Genomic DNA, 19,763 nt, shown 5'->3' on the forward strand with positions numbered 1-19,763 from the left:
TCCCCATGCACCAATGTTTGCAATTCTTCAGGCAATTCTGTTTGTTGATTTGGCGTCGCGAGTCTCCCCATGCACCAATGTTTGCAATTCTTCAGGCAATTCTGTTTGTTGATTTGGCATTTGAATATTATCATCACGGTCTTCAAGTTCTTGTACCCTCCAAAGAAAGGGCTCCAGATTCATCAGTGATCTTGAATTGCTTCGAACTTCCTCAATCAAGATTTCTTGCTCATGAAAAAATGTATTCCACCATCCAAGTGAGCAAGCTAGAAAATACACATGTGCAGATTGTATGGTCTCTTTAATTTCTATCAAACATTGCTGGGCTCACTTTTCTTTTTGAGCTTTTGCTGCTTCAATGCTTGAAGCCAAAAGCATTTTTGCTGCCTGAAGAATTTATCGTTCTGGGACACTGAGTAAAAACTTCAAACCATCCTGAGGATGTCATGCCTCTGAGTTAGAGTACTTCTTATACCACAAACGTGTTTCAGCTTCTTTTTCTTTTATTTTGAATTGATGTTGGAAACTATGGTCATTAAGCTGAGCAAATGCAGGGCTTGCAAAATCTCCACCTGTCTAAAATCATAGGTGCCTTTCAAAACATGAATTTTTGGCGCAGGATCATAAGCTTCTTTAAGAATTGTGCACACCTTTGGAAGGTCAAATGCACTTTTCTTAGCAAGTTTGACTGAAAACCTGCTAAACATCCCATCAATTTGATCATGAGTGTGACCCACCAACAAAAATCCAAGTTTGACCTTTCTTTCTGCTGCACCAACATACTCAAATAAGCAAGCACTATTTGATTTTTGTTTTCCCTTGCCGTATTATCTAGCTGCACATAAAGTGTGCCAGGTAATTCTCCTTGCCATTCACTTACTATTTTCTGAATTATGGTGATGGTCAAGTTAGGGTCGTTGTGTAAATTTGGAAAGTTTATAAAAACTTTCGACGTCATGATGCTGTTAAAGATGAGGGCTTCAACAACGTGTAGTTGTATGAAATTCTCTTCCTTCAAATTCTTTGGAGCACGCATAAAATGGGGTATCAACGTCTTCTTTTGATCCATTCCATCTATGACTAATCCCAAATACATTTCTTTCTGCTCAAGGCACTTCTTTCGATGCTAGCTTTTGACACTCTGTACTTTGTTGTTCTCGATGAGCTTTAAGTGCTTGTAGAATAGGACCTGAAACTCAAAACAATGTAAAGCTAGTTTAAATTATACCACTTGGAATTCTCATTCATAAATTAAAACGTACAAAAAACACAAATCAAACATACCTTTTTCTTCAAATGTCTTTGCAACATCTCTTTTGGCTTTGAGCTCTGCATAAATTTGACAAACCCCCATTCCAATTTTCTTGGGAATTTTCACATCAGCAAAATATTGTCTCCAAACTCTAAGAAATGAAGTTAATGACATGTTCTTTCCTTTCAACGTTTCCACGTAGAGGTTGTAAACTTCTCCCTTTGTAAAATTATTAGGCAAATGGGTGAATTTTGAATTTGGCATGCGCTCACCATTGTAAGTGACAAGTCATTCCATCCAGCTCTTGAGAAAACACAGCCGAGGAGTGTCACATATACTAAATGAGTACCGTGAATCTTCTTCCACCTACTGCTTTAAGAACTTTTGCATCCACTGATTGCTTAATCAAAACACTTGAAGAAAATACTTTCGACACACAATCGTGCCGAAAACTGTATATTTTATCTTCTCTCCATACCTTAATAAAAAACCATGTAATGCTGTATTTTATTGAGCACGTTTTAAAGCAAAGAAGTTTTCATGTTCCTGCTTAATTTTTCTGAATCCAAGTGTCCTCAAGGAGCTTTTTTACAACAATACACCCCACATGTCTCTCCCAATGCATTGCGATGCAAAAACTTGTCTTTTCTTCTCAAGGGAGTGGTTGTCTCCACACAAATAGGCTGAACTAATGATGGAGAAATTGGAACATCGGTATTAGAATTTGATAAATTAGCAAATAGTGGGCTTGTAACATCATCATCACTAATAGATTGGCTCGGACTTTTAAGAGTGAGTATGGATACAGGCACTTGAAAAGAGTAAAACGAACTTGAGAGAGAATTTTGTTGCCTTGTCATGACTAGGAACTTCAAACCTCTAAGTTTCTCTAAAAAACAATGGTCTAAGCTACAAAGTGGAGTGTAATCTCAAATCCAAATAACTTACTTTTAATGGTTGGATTCAAAAATAATAATATTAATTTAAATATTAAATATTATTAATTATTATAAAAAATGGGACTTAAAAGATGCGAGGAAGTCCTTTTTAGACACACATTCCAAGGGTCTGCCGCTAAGAGAGCCACAAGAGCGTTTTTTTGAATTTGGAGCATTTTTCTTGAGTTTAATTCTGTAAGGTATGCATTTTCTTGATTACTTTGTTATTTGCTACAATTTTGAATTTTTCTTTCATTGTCGTTTGGTTCAAAGTTTGCTACGAGGAAATTATGGCTAGGAAGGAAAAAAAAATATTATCTAAGGAGGTAAGTGATTTCAAAAATAGACTTTTTTTAAAAAGATATTTTTTTGAAAGAATTGTTTGTCTTTTAAATACACAAAAATACTGAAAAGAAGATTTCATATGTAAATTAAGAAAAAAAGAGATTGAAAAAACAATATTTTATAAAATAAAGATTTAATCAATAATTTTTAAAAATTATAATGACTTCATTTTTAAAAAAGCAAATTCTTGTGTTGTATTCTGGAATACAACACAAAAATCGATAAGTTGCCATGTTTCTTGTGTATTAAGTAGTTTGTATTCTAGAATACAAAGCTTGAAGTCACATTTTTAAAAATTTAACACTTATGCACTTTGAGGTTGTATTCCAGAATCCATTGCTTGTACAAGTTATATTTTGGAATACAACTTCTCTCAACACTTGAGTTGTATTCCAAAATATGAAGCTTTAACAAGCTGTATTCAAAAATATAATTTTTCTCTATACTTGAGATTGTATTCCAGAATACACAGCTTCAACAAGCTATATTCTACACAGCTTCAACAAGCTATATTCTAGAATATAACTTCTCTCTGTGCACTTGAGTTGTATTCCAGAATACACAGCTTCAGCAAGCTATATACTGGAATATACAACTTCTCTCTACACTTGAGTTGTATTCTAGAATACAGAGCTTCAATAAGCTATATTATGGAATACAACTTCTTTCTACACTTGAGTTGTATTCCAGAATACACAGCTTCATCAAGTTGTATTCTGGAATACAACTTCTCTCTACACTTGAGTTGTATTCCAGAATACACGGCTTCGGCAAGCTGTGTTCTACAATAATCCGAACTCAATGTAAACCATTAGAATAGACCTTCATGCAAAAAGGATTTACTTTTTATCTAATTTTAGAAGACATGCAAAGAAAGCAAAAGCTCTCGAGTTCGTGTCGCGTGTGCGCGTGACTAAAAAATAGCAAACTGTAGTTTTAACATAAAAAATAGAGGAGGAGCGACCCGAGAGTATTTGGAGTAGATGTCCTGGGGTTTTACCCCCCTTTTAAAGCCAACAGGGCGGTCAGAATCTCCATCAGAGCAATGTAGCAGAAGATAGATTTTGGGGGTAAATTTTTCTCAAATTGTGTTCAAGAAAGAGGTTCTCTAAGTACTTTGGTGATAAAAAGGGTCCTACTTATTTTGGGTTTGATCTATTCATCTCTTAGTGCCTTGTCCTCTCTTTTATACCTCTGTATTGTGTTTTGAAGCTTCTTGTGAGTTGTATTCTGGAATACACAGCTCTAGAAAGTCATTTGTTGAAATTCAATTACAAAACACATCTTGGGAGAAAAACAACTTGTTGTATTCTCGGATACATCTCTCTCCCTCTTCTTCTCTAGTGTGCTGAGGAGCTCTCTCTCTTACATTCCTATCTCATGTTTGCTTACACATCTAGGCCTGTTCTTGCATGGAGGTTAACACACACTCTCTCTCTCTTTCTCTCTATGTCTATTTGTTCTCTTTCACTTTTTGTCTTTCTCGTTTGTTTGCCCTACATACACATTTGCTAATCTTAAATGTTGTTTCACTTAACACATCATATTTTTCATGAGAAATATGATTTTGTCTCTGTTTGTTTACCTTAGCAAATGAGATAATGATTTTTTATTGTCTTGTTTAGGATTAAGATGGCCTCACCAATACGTGATGCTCGAACTTCTAAGAAGCAAAAGAAAAGTAATCAAGCAACTGCATTTGTCCCTGTGGGTGGCTCAGGACGTTGAGGAGTCTTGACACCTTCCCGATCTCAACCTGTTCCAGACTGTGACTCTTCCAAACCCTGATAGGCATCCAAGTGAGCCAAGAAGACAACTTTTAGCAGCTCACCAGTTTCCAGAGTTACGAGATCAACCACCATCAAGCAGAATGGTTTTAGCTACTCATGGACTTCCTCCATCATCTCAAGGAAGCACACCTTTAACTCAACATCAGCAGAAAAATTCTTTAAGCAGTATTTTATTTCATCTAAAGTTGTTTTTTCATTTTGTGTTTTTTTTGAAATAGGCAAAAGACTTTCTTGTACATGCAAAGAATCATGATTGAAAAACTTAACTGCAAGGATTGGAACGAGGTTCAAATGTTTCATCCTATCACTAGTCAGCTAAGCTCCTTAGAGCCTTTCATTTATCTTTTCAAAAATGCAGTAAGTAAACTACATATTTGAATTGATTTTTTTTATTTCAGTGTTTTTGAAGGTTTTGTAAAAATTTAGATCAAATATTTCAAAAAATTGATTTTGATTTTTGTAATCCAGTCAATGTGTATTCTAGAATACATTTAATGTTTACTTATTTTTATTTTAACAAGTCTCGAGCACCTCGTGCTCCCATAAAGAGCATTCCTCAAGAGTTTGAGAAACATTTGAGTCGCGCAAGGGCAGAGCGGAAGAGATTAGAAGAGGCACAAACTTTGGAGACCAGTCAAGAGGTAAATATTTTCATTTTTGATGATGTGTTTGCAGAACCAGTTCAATATTTTGTTCATGAAGGCAAAGTAGAGAACATGGAATTGTTTGTGACTGCACAACATTTTACTTTAGCCATTGCTGATGCTCCATATGGATTTAAGGCACCACACTCAATACACGACAAAGTAAAGTACAGTGTAAGTGCATATAAAAGAGTCATAGACGCTTTCAACAAGAAGGTCACAACGGCTGAATCATGGGCACTGGTAATTTTTCATGCTCATGATCAAATCTCTGTTCTACAGAGAAAGCATTCGTTGACAATCAAATGGTCCATCAGCTATGCATATGGTATGTTAAATTTCAAGGATTCTTTTGCAAGTTATAAAAGCTTAAGTTAAAGCCTAACTTTTTCTTTTGTAGGACAAAGCCTAACATCAAAGGCTATAGCTTGACAGACTTTCTTTTGCTGCTGTTGAGTTTGCTACCATTGGTTTCTGGTCTTTTGTCGGTTTGAATAGTAAAGGAAATTTTAATTTTGCTTCGAAACCTAATTGAACAAATATTTTTGATAGACCAGGCGTGTGTCGAAAGCTTAGGGATCTTTCTGGCGATTCAAATGAGATCATGAATCCTTATCAAAAACCACAACTTTTGATGATGGATTTAATTGAGCTCCTATCTTTAAAAGGAGAGTGGATCATGGATCTTTTTGCACAGCGACAGGTAATCATGCAACCTTAACTTTTTACATATTTTATATTGCCTATTTAAGTGAGCTTTACCATGTTGATTCTTTTTTTCTTAGGAACAACCACTATTAGTGCTCTTAAAAAAGGAAGGAATGTTGTTGCTGTTGAGCTAGATCCAGTTCAAGTTCGTTTTATTCAACAACAAGTCACTGCAACAATGAAAGAATTGTCGGACGAGTTTCAAGAGGTTGGAATGAAAAACATGGTAGCAAACCCAAGAGTGGTCGATGCGTCTAGAGAACCTCAGCCTCCCTTTGGACCTGATAATGAAATGCAGTTTGCAGATCTTGATCCTTATGAAGATCCACATACTGTGGATATTGATATTCCTCTTACTACACGGAGTCAGCACCACTCATTGTAGGACGCGAGCAAATTGATGAAGAAGTTAGTCATGAAGAGGAGGAATTTCCTGTGCTAGAATGATTTAGACACTTGTAGTTTAAAACAATTTTTGCTATTTAAATCCTCATTGCGGGTGTTCAAGGATTTCTAGGTTTTGAGAGTGTTTTGATAAACGTTTGTTTGTATTCAAAACTAGCATCACAAATCTTTTTGAGGAGCTTGCGTTTTGAGATTGGTTCAAAAAATTGGTCAAATGTTGTCACTATTGAAGCATTTATAGGAATCGTCTCATAATTAGACTTGTTTTTTTAATCAATGAAGATTAATTTAATCATGTCATTGAAGTTGTGCGGTAAAAGTAGTTATATTTTGCTTTCTAGTAACGATAGCAATAATTTTGTATTCAAAGTGAAGCTCTTTGTTTTGAGTCTCTAATGCAACTTTTGTGTCATGTTTTTTTGTTTGAAATATTCTAAGATTTTGTAGCTGATAGGCTTGTACTACTACTTAGACATCAAATAGTGTAAAATTTGGTAAATTTTTAATTTAGCGAATGAATCACTTGTAAGTATGTTTTAAGTTAAGCAAAAAAGTCTCTTTTTAAAGTTCTACTTTATTGGGCACATCAAAGATTCTTTTGGTACTAGATTTGGATTGTTTTTAAAGGATTTTTTCGGTCTCTCAAAACTACAACTCACGACCGGTTGTATTTTCAAATGGCTGGGTGTTAAGAGTGTGCATGGACCTCAAAACATTTAATGCTGCCATCATACGGGATCATTAACCCTTACCCTTCATGGAGCACATGCTCAAATGAGTCGCAAGAAAGGAAACCTATAGCTTCCTTTTGATGGATTCTCCGGCTACAACTAGGTGATGATCGACCCCAAGGCTCAGCACAAAATAACCTTTGCCACAAAATGGGGAACTTATGCATACCGCCTCCTCATGCCCTTCGGGGTGACCAATGCTTCCAGTACCTTCCAGCGTTGACCAATGTGCATGGCCTATAAGGAATATCTTTGAAAATTCCTTGAGGTCTTTATGGATGATGACCTTTGTGTCAACTCCTTGTGGAAGTCACACTTTGACTATTTACGTAAGGTGCTAGAAAGATTGAACCTACTCAAATGCCAATTTTGGTTGAGACATGGAGTTATCTTGGGACACATTGTCTCCTGAAGGGAATCTCCAAACGAATGATAGCAAGGTGCGGCTCATCCCCTTGAGCTGCCCCCACCCAACAATTTTAAGGGAGTCCAATGTTTCATGGGACATGTTGGCTATTATCGGCATTTCATTTTTATGTATGCTTATATAGCTCGACCACTTTACGGACTCTTAATCCTTTTCAAGTGAACATAGGAATGCCAAAACAGGCTTATACCACCCTCAAGAAAGCCTTGGCTAGTAGTGCTCCTATTCTAAGGTCCCCCAATTGGGACATTATCTTTCATGTTCACATCGACACCTCTACCTTTATTGTTTGATGTGTGTTGGCCCAACCTGGTGAACACAAGATGGAATTTCCCATCAGCTTTTCCAGCTGCACCAATTAGATGAGACCGAGAGAAAATATACACCATGACTGAAAGGGAAGGGTTGGCCATGGTTTACACTATTAAAAAGTTTCGACATTATCTTTTGGCAACCAAATTTATATTCTTCATAGAGTATCAAGATCTTTTATACCCGGTAAACAAGCCTTTACAACAAGAAGAATCATGTTATATGTACATTATGTGTGCTATGTTATATGCACATTATGTGTGCATATACTAGGAGGCTAACCGCATTAGGCTTGTGAGCATGGGAGCATGGGAACAAGCTCTAGTGGAGCGTGGGTTAGGACTAACCTGAAGGGTTAAGGTTAGGGTCAGGCATCCAAGGGTCACACATGGGAAATGGAGAGTCAAGAGTCACTTGAGGGCCCTCCTATATATAATAGGGGCATGGAGCACACTCAAGGGAGGCTTGGGGGCTTGGAGGCTTAGGCTATGGTCTCTTGTGTAGAGGTCCATATCTACTCACCTACCATTCCACACTATAGCTACATGCTATTGGATTGGAGTTATACCTCTTGATGGTATGGGACATCAAGGTAGAGGTATGATGTATTTCATTTATAATTCATGTGTGCATCCCTTGGGCTCGGGAGTGGTTGGGTGGATGAGTTTATGCCTGATTTATGCATGTTTATGCACATAACAATTATCTAGAGAGATCTTAGGGTTTCTTACAGTGGTATGAGAGCAATCTCTAGTTAATTGTTGTTGATTTTTCTTTGCAATTTTTGGTATTTTTTTGAAGTAAATTTTAATATTTACTAATAAAAATGTTATTTTATTGATTTGTGTTGATGATTTGCATGTGGATCATCGATATGATGATTGGAACCCATGCTACTACTATATTCAATGGACAAATCGACGTTGCAGCGGGGGAATTTCGTGAGTTTAATGCTATTTTTTTCTATTTTTATGGTTTAAAATAAGCATTAATAGAATTTTTTTACAAAAATACCACATATTTTATTATGGATAAGGCTATGGTCTCTTGTGTAGAGGTCCATATCTACTCACCTACCATTTCACACTATAGCTACATGCTATTGGATTGGAGTTATACCTCTTGATGGTATGGGACATCAAGGTAGAGGTATGATGTATTTCATTTATAATTCATGTGTGCATCCCTTGGGCGCGGGGGTGGTTGGGTGGATGAGTTTATGCCTGATTTATGCATGTTATTGCATAACAATTATCTAGAGAGATCTTAGGGTTTTAATAAATCACCAGATGACTCTGCTAATCTTGCTTGAGTTCGATTTCAGTGTCATAGTGTGGAAGGGCATATAGCACTGCTTGGCACACCACATGTCAATAATCCCCAACCGCGAGCCGTTTGTTAGAGTTAATGATGATTTACTAGATGCTGCCCTATTCCAATTATGTTTAATTCTAGAATGGGGTGAGGAGGTAACACACTTTCTAGCTAATGGCTTACCAGCTGACCCCCTCCTAAACAAGGACCGTGCTTCGATGCCTCATTAACCAAGCACCCCCCTACCAACTCATCATAGGCCAACTCTATAGGCATGGGAAAGACAAGATTATCAGACGCTGTGTCCGTGAAGATGAATATGTCTTTCTTCTAGAACGAGCTCACTTTGCCTGTGCTCGGGGCCACTTTGTAGTAGATATCAGTGCTGCACGCAAAGTCCTCATAGTCGGGTTATGGTGGCCCACCTTAATGGCTGATGCAACAGAATACGTCAAGCGGTGCGATGAATGCCATCGAGCAGCAATCCCCTAGTTTAAGGACAATATTCCCCTAAACCTTGTTGTGTACTTGTAACCATTCAAAAAGTGGGGCATTGATTTCTTTGGGCCCATTAGTCTCGTAGCAAGATACACTCAAGACCGATATATAATTGCTGCCCCAAGGACTATTGCACCAAATGGGTCAAAGCTCGGGCTACCCGTAAAGCTGATGCACACTCCACCGCAAAATTCCTATACGAGTCAGTCATCACACGCTTCGGTTCTTCCCTTGATCTTGTGATGAGCAACAATGGAACGCACTTCATTAATGAGGTAATCCAATTTCCCTTACAAGAATTCCTTGTTACTCATAGAAAATCTCCCCATACTACCCCTTAGCTAATGGCAAAAAGCACCAAAAAATTTCTATGTGCCATAATCACCAAAACTGTTGAGGCTAGCCCGTAACAATTGGGAACAAAAGTTTCCAGCAGCACTCTAGGGCTATCAAACTTCCTAGAAGGCTGCTACCAAATGCCACATCCTTTAGTTTGACCTATGGTACCACTGAAGAAATTATGCCAATGGAGTTCTTGGTCCCAAGCTTACGCGTTGCTGTACAAGAAAAACTCACCAGGGAATGTCTTAGGCTATTGCTTGTTCAAGCTTGAAAAGCTTGATGAAACACACCTCCTAGCACTCTATATAGTATGATTGTATAAAAGTTAAGGCGTAAACAATGGTTCGATGACCAGCCTGAAAGACAAGCAAATGAATGAGGGCAACATGGTCCTCCTCTTTAGCACAAAAACACATAAAAATAGACTCAAGCTCAGAGGCTTAGGACCCTTCCTAGTCATTGAGATAACCCCACAATGCACTGTGCACATAGAGACACTCGACATTGCTGAAATAGTGGGATATTTCAATGGTAGCAAGTTAAAATGCTACTATGGCCCACTAACCAAAACCACCCTAAGGGTCATTCATGACAAAAAACAAAGAAAAAACAATCACAAAGAAATGAAACAAGCAGCTCAACAAGAGGCTAAAGCGAGGCAAGCCAAACTTAGGTAGGAAAATATAGTGGTCAACATGGCCCAAGTTGTAGACCTCGAAGAAGAAGATTGGGAGGTGAAGCCTACTCGGTTATGGTTAGGAATAACCACCCCAACGAGCTTCACCCAAAAATTAGCTCTTGTAGATACATGGGCTAATTACAACCTAATGTCTCATGAGACATGGTTTTCCCTTCTCATCAGGGAACCCCCACTGAAAGAGACTCCTGCATGGACACAACAATGGCATCTTAAGAAGTTCATTGTTTAGGCACAGTCACACTTTTGTTCCACATTGGAAATAATCCCTTGGAAGGGAAGTTTTATGTGATGCCTGTAGGAACCATGCACGGAGAGATACTTCTCGGAAGAGGTTGGATGGGACACAACCGGTGCAACATTGACTGAGATGCAAGGATGGCCTTCGGGCCTCCGGCCAAGTTATAGTCCTTATGATGGACAAAGAACCTGTAACCACTGCTCCCTCATGCCAAGAAGTCACCCCTCCACTCATCACCATCATACCACCCTTCCAATCCACACAGATCCATACCGATCAAAAAGAGGCCGCTCCCCACTCCGAATACACTATTGCCTCTCACATCCTCTCCACTACCCCACTTGGTAGCAGCCAACTCCAACTCTCAAAGGCCAACCAAGTTGCTGACCCCCCACAAAAGACTAACCACACCAACCCTCCTAACAACATTAACGAATGAACACAAGGCAAGCCTTCTCGATAGTGGGTACCTAAAAGGCTTCTGGGTATTATGAAGGTACTTCCACTTTGTGGATCCCTCAATGATCAACCTCCCATCCTCATATACCGGTACCCCAAGCTCCTCATCTCTCTCACAGGCCACCAATTTGACAACCCCAAGCCCAAGGGGTATAGGACAAATGAAGGCCCAAACGCTCTCCAAGGCCAAACTATCCTCACCACACCCTAAGTCGTGCCCAACAACAACTTCCCGGTGAATCCCCAAACCTCCACTTCAGGCTCAACATTACTATGAGGGAAATTGCCACATTTGGGTCCCCAAATCACCAAGGCACCAACTCCCTCCTCTTGTCACTCCATAATTACCAACCCTTCAATACAAACCCAAAGTGGCCTTCGCCACCCACTCAACCTCCCTCACCAACCCCCCTCACCTCCCACATTGACATTGAACTTAGGCCTAGCCACTTCCCTTACAGAATTACCCTCAACACATCGGCCAGGACTCCCCCAGTCCTTCATGCCAACCTCGCCACTGTTTCCTCATCATATATTAATCCCGTTTGGATTAACACCATGATCCTCAATTGAGGACATTAATAAGTGTCATGTAAAGGCACTATAAAGGTTGTACATTATGAGACATTGGCCACCCAAGGCCTAGTTAGTAAGCTTTGGGTGCCCAAGTGTGAATAAGGGCCAATTGTATATAAGGTATTTTCTCATATAATGAAAGGACACAATCCCCTTTGTGCTATTGAGAGCTCTTCCCTTATACTTGTGATGAGAGAGTGAGGAGTGAGAGCATTCTAGCACTGTGCCTCTTTCATGCTTGTATGAGAGAGTGAGAGAAAGTGTGATTGGCCTATGTTGAGCAACTCCACGGTGAAAGTGTGATTGGCCTATGTTGAGCAACTCCACGGTGAAAGTGTGGAGGTGGAGCTTGGAGTTTGGAGCATAAATACGAGCTTGGAGGCTTCAAGAGACATGAGCTTGAAGGATTGGTAAGTACCCCACGACAGTTGTGTTTCATTGCTCATCCATTAGGTGAATGTGTAGAGTTACCTCTTGGAGGTGTGGTTAAGTATAACATTTTTGGTGCCGTTGTGCTGGGGGGAGACACCTTTGTTTCTTCCATACTCTTAGCCATGAGATTATATTCCAAAAATAGAAACCCTTATCCTGACACCTTTGACACGATTCAATTCGCCAAAAATTGGATCACGTGAAAGTGCAGTAGACTTTCACGACGTGAACCACTTTCGAAGTAGTTCACTGCGTGAAACACTTTCGAAGCAGTTCACAGCGTGAAACATTTTTTGTTTCTCGACGTGAACTCAATCCTACTGTTTCACGAGAAGACCAAAACCAATGAATTGACAAAACTAAGGCTGTGAGGGTCGGCTAAAGAAGGAATTTAATCTTAAGGAGAAAAGTTGGATCACATGAAAGTGCAGTAGACTTTCACGATGTGAACCATTTTCAAAATAGTTCACGGCGTGAAACACTTTTGAAGTAGTTCACAGTGTGAAACACTTTTTGTTTTCATGACGTGAACCATTTGTTCTGCAGTTTCATGACGTGAACTAAGTCCTGCTATTTCACGACGTGAAATTTTCTCTGCTAATTCACGCCTCTTGAACAGAGCGATAAAACTAGGAATTGAATCAGTTTGGGTTGGATACTATCTTATCAAATCATACATACATGCACTTAAGATCTGGGAAACTCATCGGAGATGATCTTACGCTTGACAATAGTGCATCAAATCATCTAGGAACTTCCTATCAACGAAGTGTGGGATCCGGACAGTCTGCAAGCACACACTTAAGTGTCTTGAGAAACCTGACCACCATAGTAGAAACCAGTAGTAGTGAGGAATCCATGGAAGAAGGGCTGAGATACACTGGGTTTGGGGAAGGTGACAAACTACACTCTCCAACCAAGTCCAGTGGGATCATTGATATAGCCCGAGGATTTTTTGGTCTCCAAACTAATCATGATGATGAAGAAGTGCAATCTGCGGGCATGGGTCTGTCAACTAGCGTGCTGGACTCAGTCCAAGACAAGAAGAGCTATTCAAGACGTTGAATTCTCTAGGCTGTCAAATACTGGCACCCCTCGAATTGGACGAGATATGGAAAGTGCAGTTAGGACGAGCTAAATATTCTTTCCCACCACCAAGGAAATGGAATTGGACTTCCAACGAAGTGAGGTGGAACGACAACTCCGAGAATTGAGCTTAAGGAAACAAGAGCTTGATACTCGTAGGACAAGAGCTGAGAGAAAGGAGACAGATAATGTTAACCATCTCCAATCACGAGGAAAGGAATCTGAAATTCCTACAAGTAGAGGCAATGGGGACATTCCGAATCTGGAACCCATCAATAAGGAATCCAGAATGGAGGAAGGGGTTACAACCAGAGAAGAAGAGGGTAACATAGCCAACTTGGCTGTAGAAGTTGAGGACCGGCTCTATACCAAGAAGGACATAGAGCTAATGAACATTCTTACAAGATATGGAGCTCTTAATTACACAAAGATGCACAGAGGCTACTATTGGGGAATCCCACCAGGATACCACAATTGGACAAGTCCACGAACCTGAGATACCAAGAAGAGCCAATATGGGTAGGGGACGAGGTCTAGGAAGGGGGGGAGCAATTCCCCAGAGACCTAGAAACGATCCAGCTATGGACCTTAATGGAGTCACAAGGACAGACTTGTTGAATATTGCAGCTGAGATGGGTAGGGGGATGGTTAGGGAGTTGGGTTCTGCTCTAGAACCTCGACCTTCCCAGATGAAACCCCATATCATCTCAAAACTTGTCCAAAAATTCTCTGAGGATGGAGATCCTATCCAACATGTAGATATTTTTGAATCTACATGTGAAACCTACGGACCAGTCAGTGATGTGACCATGATACATGCTTTTTCACTGACCTTAGAAGGAAAAGCTCATTAGTGGTTCAGAACCCTTAAGTGTGAGGACAAGGTTAACTTCACCAGGCTAAAAAATATTTTTGTGCCCAGCTTTGCACCTAGTGGTGAGATAGGTGGAGCTCTGTGGCCCACCAACTACATTACATCAAACAGAAGGAAGATGAGTCTATGAGAGACTATGTTTCTTGCCTGAAACACTTGAATTCAAGATGCAAAATTCGGGAAAGATTGACAGATGATCAATTGTTACCTTGTTTCAGGAGAGGGAATGCATGATTACTTGGTACTAGGCCGCGGCCAGCTACCCTTGATGCATACTACAAATTGGCAATTGAATACAAAGATAACATGTTAGAATTGCCACAACTTGAGGATGTTAGAAGATTGGCAGCAACCACGACTTCGCGTGTCTCGAGTTATCAAGAAATTGGAACTTGAAGAAAACAAGTCGGATGACTGTGGATGAGCTCAGCAATGCCATATTGGAGAAATTAAAGGTAAGGGAAGGAAGAGAGATGTCAGGCCATGGGCACAGTCATAGTCACCTTTACCCCCCGCAAGGAACTGGTGTGGTGCTCCATGTGTAGACTAAACCATACCATCACTGAATGTTCGCAGTTAAGGGCAAGACCATTACTGTATTGTGCACATTGTGTAAAATTGGGCAATCCTGACGCATCATCGTGTAGATTTCCAAGGTTTCAAAATATAGCACAATTGCAACCAAATAGAGTCCCATTGGCCTTGCCGGCACCACTGTTGTATAACCCAACCCTCCTTATTACTTACCTAGGGGGATGTTTCGGGTACAAGATGCTTCACCCTTGCCCCACCACCAATTCTACCGCCACAACCACCACATGCCAAGATCAATCAAGTAGTGATTTGAAGAGCCATCAAAAGATATTGAACTGGCGTGGGAACTAGAATTTAGTGGGGAATACTATGAGGATATGGGTGAGGTCATGCCAGATTATTATGTCCTACAGACTAACAAGCCAGTACCTGTGTTTCAAACCATGGTACAGTGGAAGGGTAAGGAAATCAACTCAAATGTGAGAAGAGGACCTTTACAATGCTATGGCTGTGGTGGGCCACATCGAGTAGCCAAATGCCCAAATAAGAATATGACTTATACACACCAGCCACAATAAGTGGACCACACCCAATGACATGCCAGTGCTCACTTGCACTAAGTGTGGAATTGATCATCTGATCAAAGATTGTCCCTACTGAGCAAGTGGTTCAGATTCTATTGCTAATCAGGCCACCATTCATAACACTAGTGTACAATCTGGGAATATCACACCGCTCAATGTCCTAACACGAGCTCAAGCTCAGTTAGGTGACAAAGGAAGGAACCAAGCAGATGTTATTATTTCCAAATCTGGTCGTATAGAAGAAGAGTGAAGAAATTAGGAAAGGGGGACACGTGGGTTACAATCCAACGGATCCGAAGAAGATACAATTGATACCGGATCCACACAATCGAAGGAAGAAGGGGGTCAAGGGATCAATCTGGAAGGGTTAGACCTAGGAAAACAAGGAGAACAACCAGCAACCCCAAAGGGGGCTGGTGAATATCCTAATGCTGACGAAGAAATAAGGAAGTTAGAATATTCCAAGGACCTAGTTGAAAAGTACCAACAAATTCATGAAACTAAGCCTAGGGCTAGCCGAGTAAGGGATACCATCTATCCATTGGATGTACCACCCTGCAATAGGGCTTTGAACCTACCCATCCCGATTCTAGAAGGAACTAAAGTAGAATCCCAAACAAACTCAATGACTAGAATGTTCAAGGAAAATGAGTTGGGGGGGTCCATTCATTCTTTCCCCATGGAAGAATACAAGACACCTCGATAGAAAGAACACTTTATATCTAAGGAACTCAGGGATATAGGAAGCCTAGGAGCTATGTTATCCACACCTGTCTAGATGCCCTTGGGTCAGTTGTTATGCAATTCACCTACCCTATGGACAGATGTAAAAGAATGGGTCGAAGGAGGTCTAAGGCCAGCGGAGAATATGGATGAGGCTCTGCCACCCTTGGTAGAAAGACCCTTGAGGCATACAAAGGAAACGTGAGTGGTTAAGATACCAGTTAACCAATTGGGGCGCTACTATGAGAGTAACGACACGAACGCTACCATTCTGATTCATCATAATGGATACCAGGCATTGGCCATCTTGGATGGTGGGGTAGGTGTTAGCATCATTACCAAACATTGCTGGGAAAATTGGGGGAAGCCGGATCTAAAAAGAGCAGATCTAATCGTTAAGATGGCTGATGGAACATCTTCGAGACCCATTGGGCTCTTGGAAAATGTGAAGTTCAGACTCTTTATGTTTCAATATCGTCATACATTTGTGGTCATGGACTTCCTACTCCAACCTTATACATATGACATAATATTGGGATGACCTTTCATGAGGGAATCCAAATTGGTGCATGATTGGGGTTTGGATCATGTATATGTATGCAGGGACTCACAAACATTAAAGATTGATCTAAGAGCATGGAAGGCACACCCCATGGAAGGGCAATTGTTTGGTAATGTCTCGATCACAACAGAGTGAACCACATCCCTACATATATGCCAACCCAGAGGGGGAAACCAAGGATGAGGAGGATATGGAGATGTATGCATCACTACCTCCCCTGGATTTCTGTGAGAATTGGATGCATGTGTTGGCCACAATTGATGTGATGCAACCTAAGAGAACCCAATAATTGGAATTTGAAAACATCCCTACGACTTCTATCTACATGGTTGATTGGCAAACCATGGATGGGGAGTGGAGGAGACATCACGTACAGAAGGTACCGTGGCGCAAATTCGAACCTGTAGTCAGCGCATCACGCGACGACGGAGACAAAAACGGTACCTAGCCCGATGAAACACATTGCTGTGCAAAGCAAACCAACGGATGCCCAATGGTTGAGGCTACAAGAGTACATGATGAATTCTCTAAGGATTGGGGTGAAGAGTTGAGTAAAATATCGTTGGAAGGGAGGAATCTAGAGAAAATCACCCTTAAGGAAACTGATACACCCAAACTTAAAAAAATGGGATGCCAAAAACGCAACAAAGCCTTGGTAGAGGCAGAACGTGAGGCCAAGAAAATCATGGAAAAAATAAAAAAATACAATGAGGAAAAAATGGATGTACTCTCAGTACCTAACCATTTATACAATTGATGATCGAAGAATGGTCCAGTTAACAGCCACTAGGGTAAAAGAGGAAGGGCTATCGACATCATACGATGGCCCGGCAAAGTCAAGGAGGTTGATATTGCGGAATCAGGGGAAGAAGCAAGGCCCGTATATATTTCCAAGGATTTGACCTCTGTAGAGGAAGTAGAGCTTATTGCTCTTCTTAAGGAATACGAGGATTGTTTCGCTTGGAACTATAAGGAAATGAAAGGGGTACCGCCCGAGGTGGTACAACATAGGATTCCAATTATGGAAGGATCATGGCTTGCTAGGCAAAAACCATACCAGATGAATCCAAAGTATGTAGCAATTGTAAAGGAGGAAATTGATAAGGCAGAAACCATACCAGATGAATCCAAAGTATGTAGCAATTGTAAAGGAGGAAATTGATAAGCTCATTGTTGCTGCTGACTTTATCTATGAGATCAAACATATGGATTGGTTATCACCCATTGTGATAGTGCCTAAAAAGAATGGAAAATTGGGAGTATGTGTCGAAGTTTAAGAAAGTAAATGCAACCACTCGAAGGGACCATTACCCATTATCGTATACCAAACATGTCCTGGAAAGAGTGGCTGGAAGGGAAGAGTACATCTTCTTGGATGGGTTTTCAGGGTACAATCAGGTGTCCATAGCTATTCCCCGCCCCCCCTGTCGGGGAATAACTCCACCAAATAGCAACAATGCATTTTGAGAGCTAGTGAATGGCTAAATTGATCAAATTTTTAGTTTTTGCAAGAAAAGAGTAGGTAGGACATCTCAACCGAACTTTGATATTGCTGCATATTCTTATTTTCCTTACATTCTTTTGTTATCTTAGGATTTATGTGTTCAGTTTTTCATATTGTTTTAAAATTATGTGTCATTTGAATTCTGCAATTCAAGTTTTTTGTTCAAATTTTGTATTTTGTAAATTTTAATGTTTTTCAATTTCACACATAAAAAATAATAAATTGGGCTTAAAATTTAAGGAATTAGGTGAAATAGACCTTAAAATTGGTTTTGGGATGTAGGGTTTACTTCAATTTGGACTCCTTACATGGAGAAATTGGGTTAGAAACAAGGATTTGGAGTAGGATTTGAAAACTAGAACTATTCCTATGGTTTGCAAGTTTTTTGCATTTTTGCATTAGTGTAAATTATGTAGATTAACCCTACTTAATCCATGTGTAATTTGGGCCACAAGTTGTAAGTCATTTGGCTGGCTGCATTTAATATGTGTAGACTTTAGGCGCCCTAAGTCAGAAAGGGAATCGTGGAAAACTCTAAAAACCCTAACCACCCCTTTTTGGGTAGTTGTGGTGACCGAAAACCATAAACCATAACCTGGAAATTGTAAACTGTGAAAGTAAAAAGTTAAAAAAAAGAGGAAAAAGGGAAAAAAGAAAAGGAAAAAGGTCAATGGCAAAAAGTATAGATTTTTTTTGAAAAGTGTATGTATAGGTTTGCCTATTATAAGTTTTAGGCCGTTGTGCGGCCGTTGTGCGATCATTTTTGTGCACTTGATATAAGACTAAAAAAATACAATTTCCCATAGTTAAGGTACAACTATAGAAAACCCTCTAGTTGGTTTGAAAAAAGTGCATGCACAACCCTTCTCAAAGTGTTTAAAACTGTTTAAAACCCCTGTTTAAAACTATTTAAAACCCATTTTGGGCAAGTTTCTCTAAAGCCCCAAAAAAAAATACAACAAAAACTATACAAATATCCCCCTAGTTCTAAAACAGTCTAGAACGATATTGCGATCTGGGCGCACTTTAGAGAGACTTGGAGGAAACCACGTTGAACTAAATAGGCTCTTAACAACCCATCTTTATCTCGGGACCCTCTTCATCACAGGAATGAGATTCAGTGTGGTGTAGGGCGTGAGACTTTGAAACCCCAACAACACTTCCTTTGATCTGAAATCGATGGAATGGGTACTAGACCATGAGGGGGAAAACCCCACTCAAACATTAAATGCTAGACCCGCCAATAACTTAATAGGCCCCATGACTAATTACTTCACGGTTTCGGCTTCGGCTGCAACCTATGCACCTAACCAAGCGGCATATCAATTCAAGGATGAGGGAGTGGAGGTTAGCTTTAGGGCCACGCTTAGTATTGACGTACATACAAGCCCTATGCATGTGGCAATCGCTATCCAGATGGGACCAATCTTGACCAGCAACCTGATGCCTGTAGAACAAAACCTCGCCCAAACCTTACTTCCAGATGGCAGGATCGAAGAGGAGGTACAAGTAGAGGCCCTGATCCAAGTTGTTAGGGCAAAAGAGGAAGAGACCTTATGCCACGCCCAAGCCATAGCAATTGGGCAAGCCACCCAAGCCTCATCGATTGCACAAGTAATAGTTGACAGCCTAGAGAGCACCAAACCACATGAATTTATATCCAAGATGGATCTAGGTGTAAGATTCTCATACTCATTACTGCAAAAACCAAGACCTGGGAATTCGATGCAACTTAGGAAAGCTCGACAGACATGGCTATGGGCCTAATATATGTTATTAACTCGG

Source organism: Cibotium barometz, chromosome 17 (assembly GCF_041138505.1).
Source record: "Cibotium barometz isolate CiBa-2024 chromosome 17, ASM4113850v1, whole genome shotgun sequence".
Taxonomy (NCBI): Eukaryota; Viridiplantae; Streptophyta; class Polypodiopsida; order Cyatheales; family Cibotiaceae; genus Cibotium; species Cibotium barometz.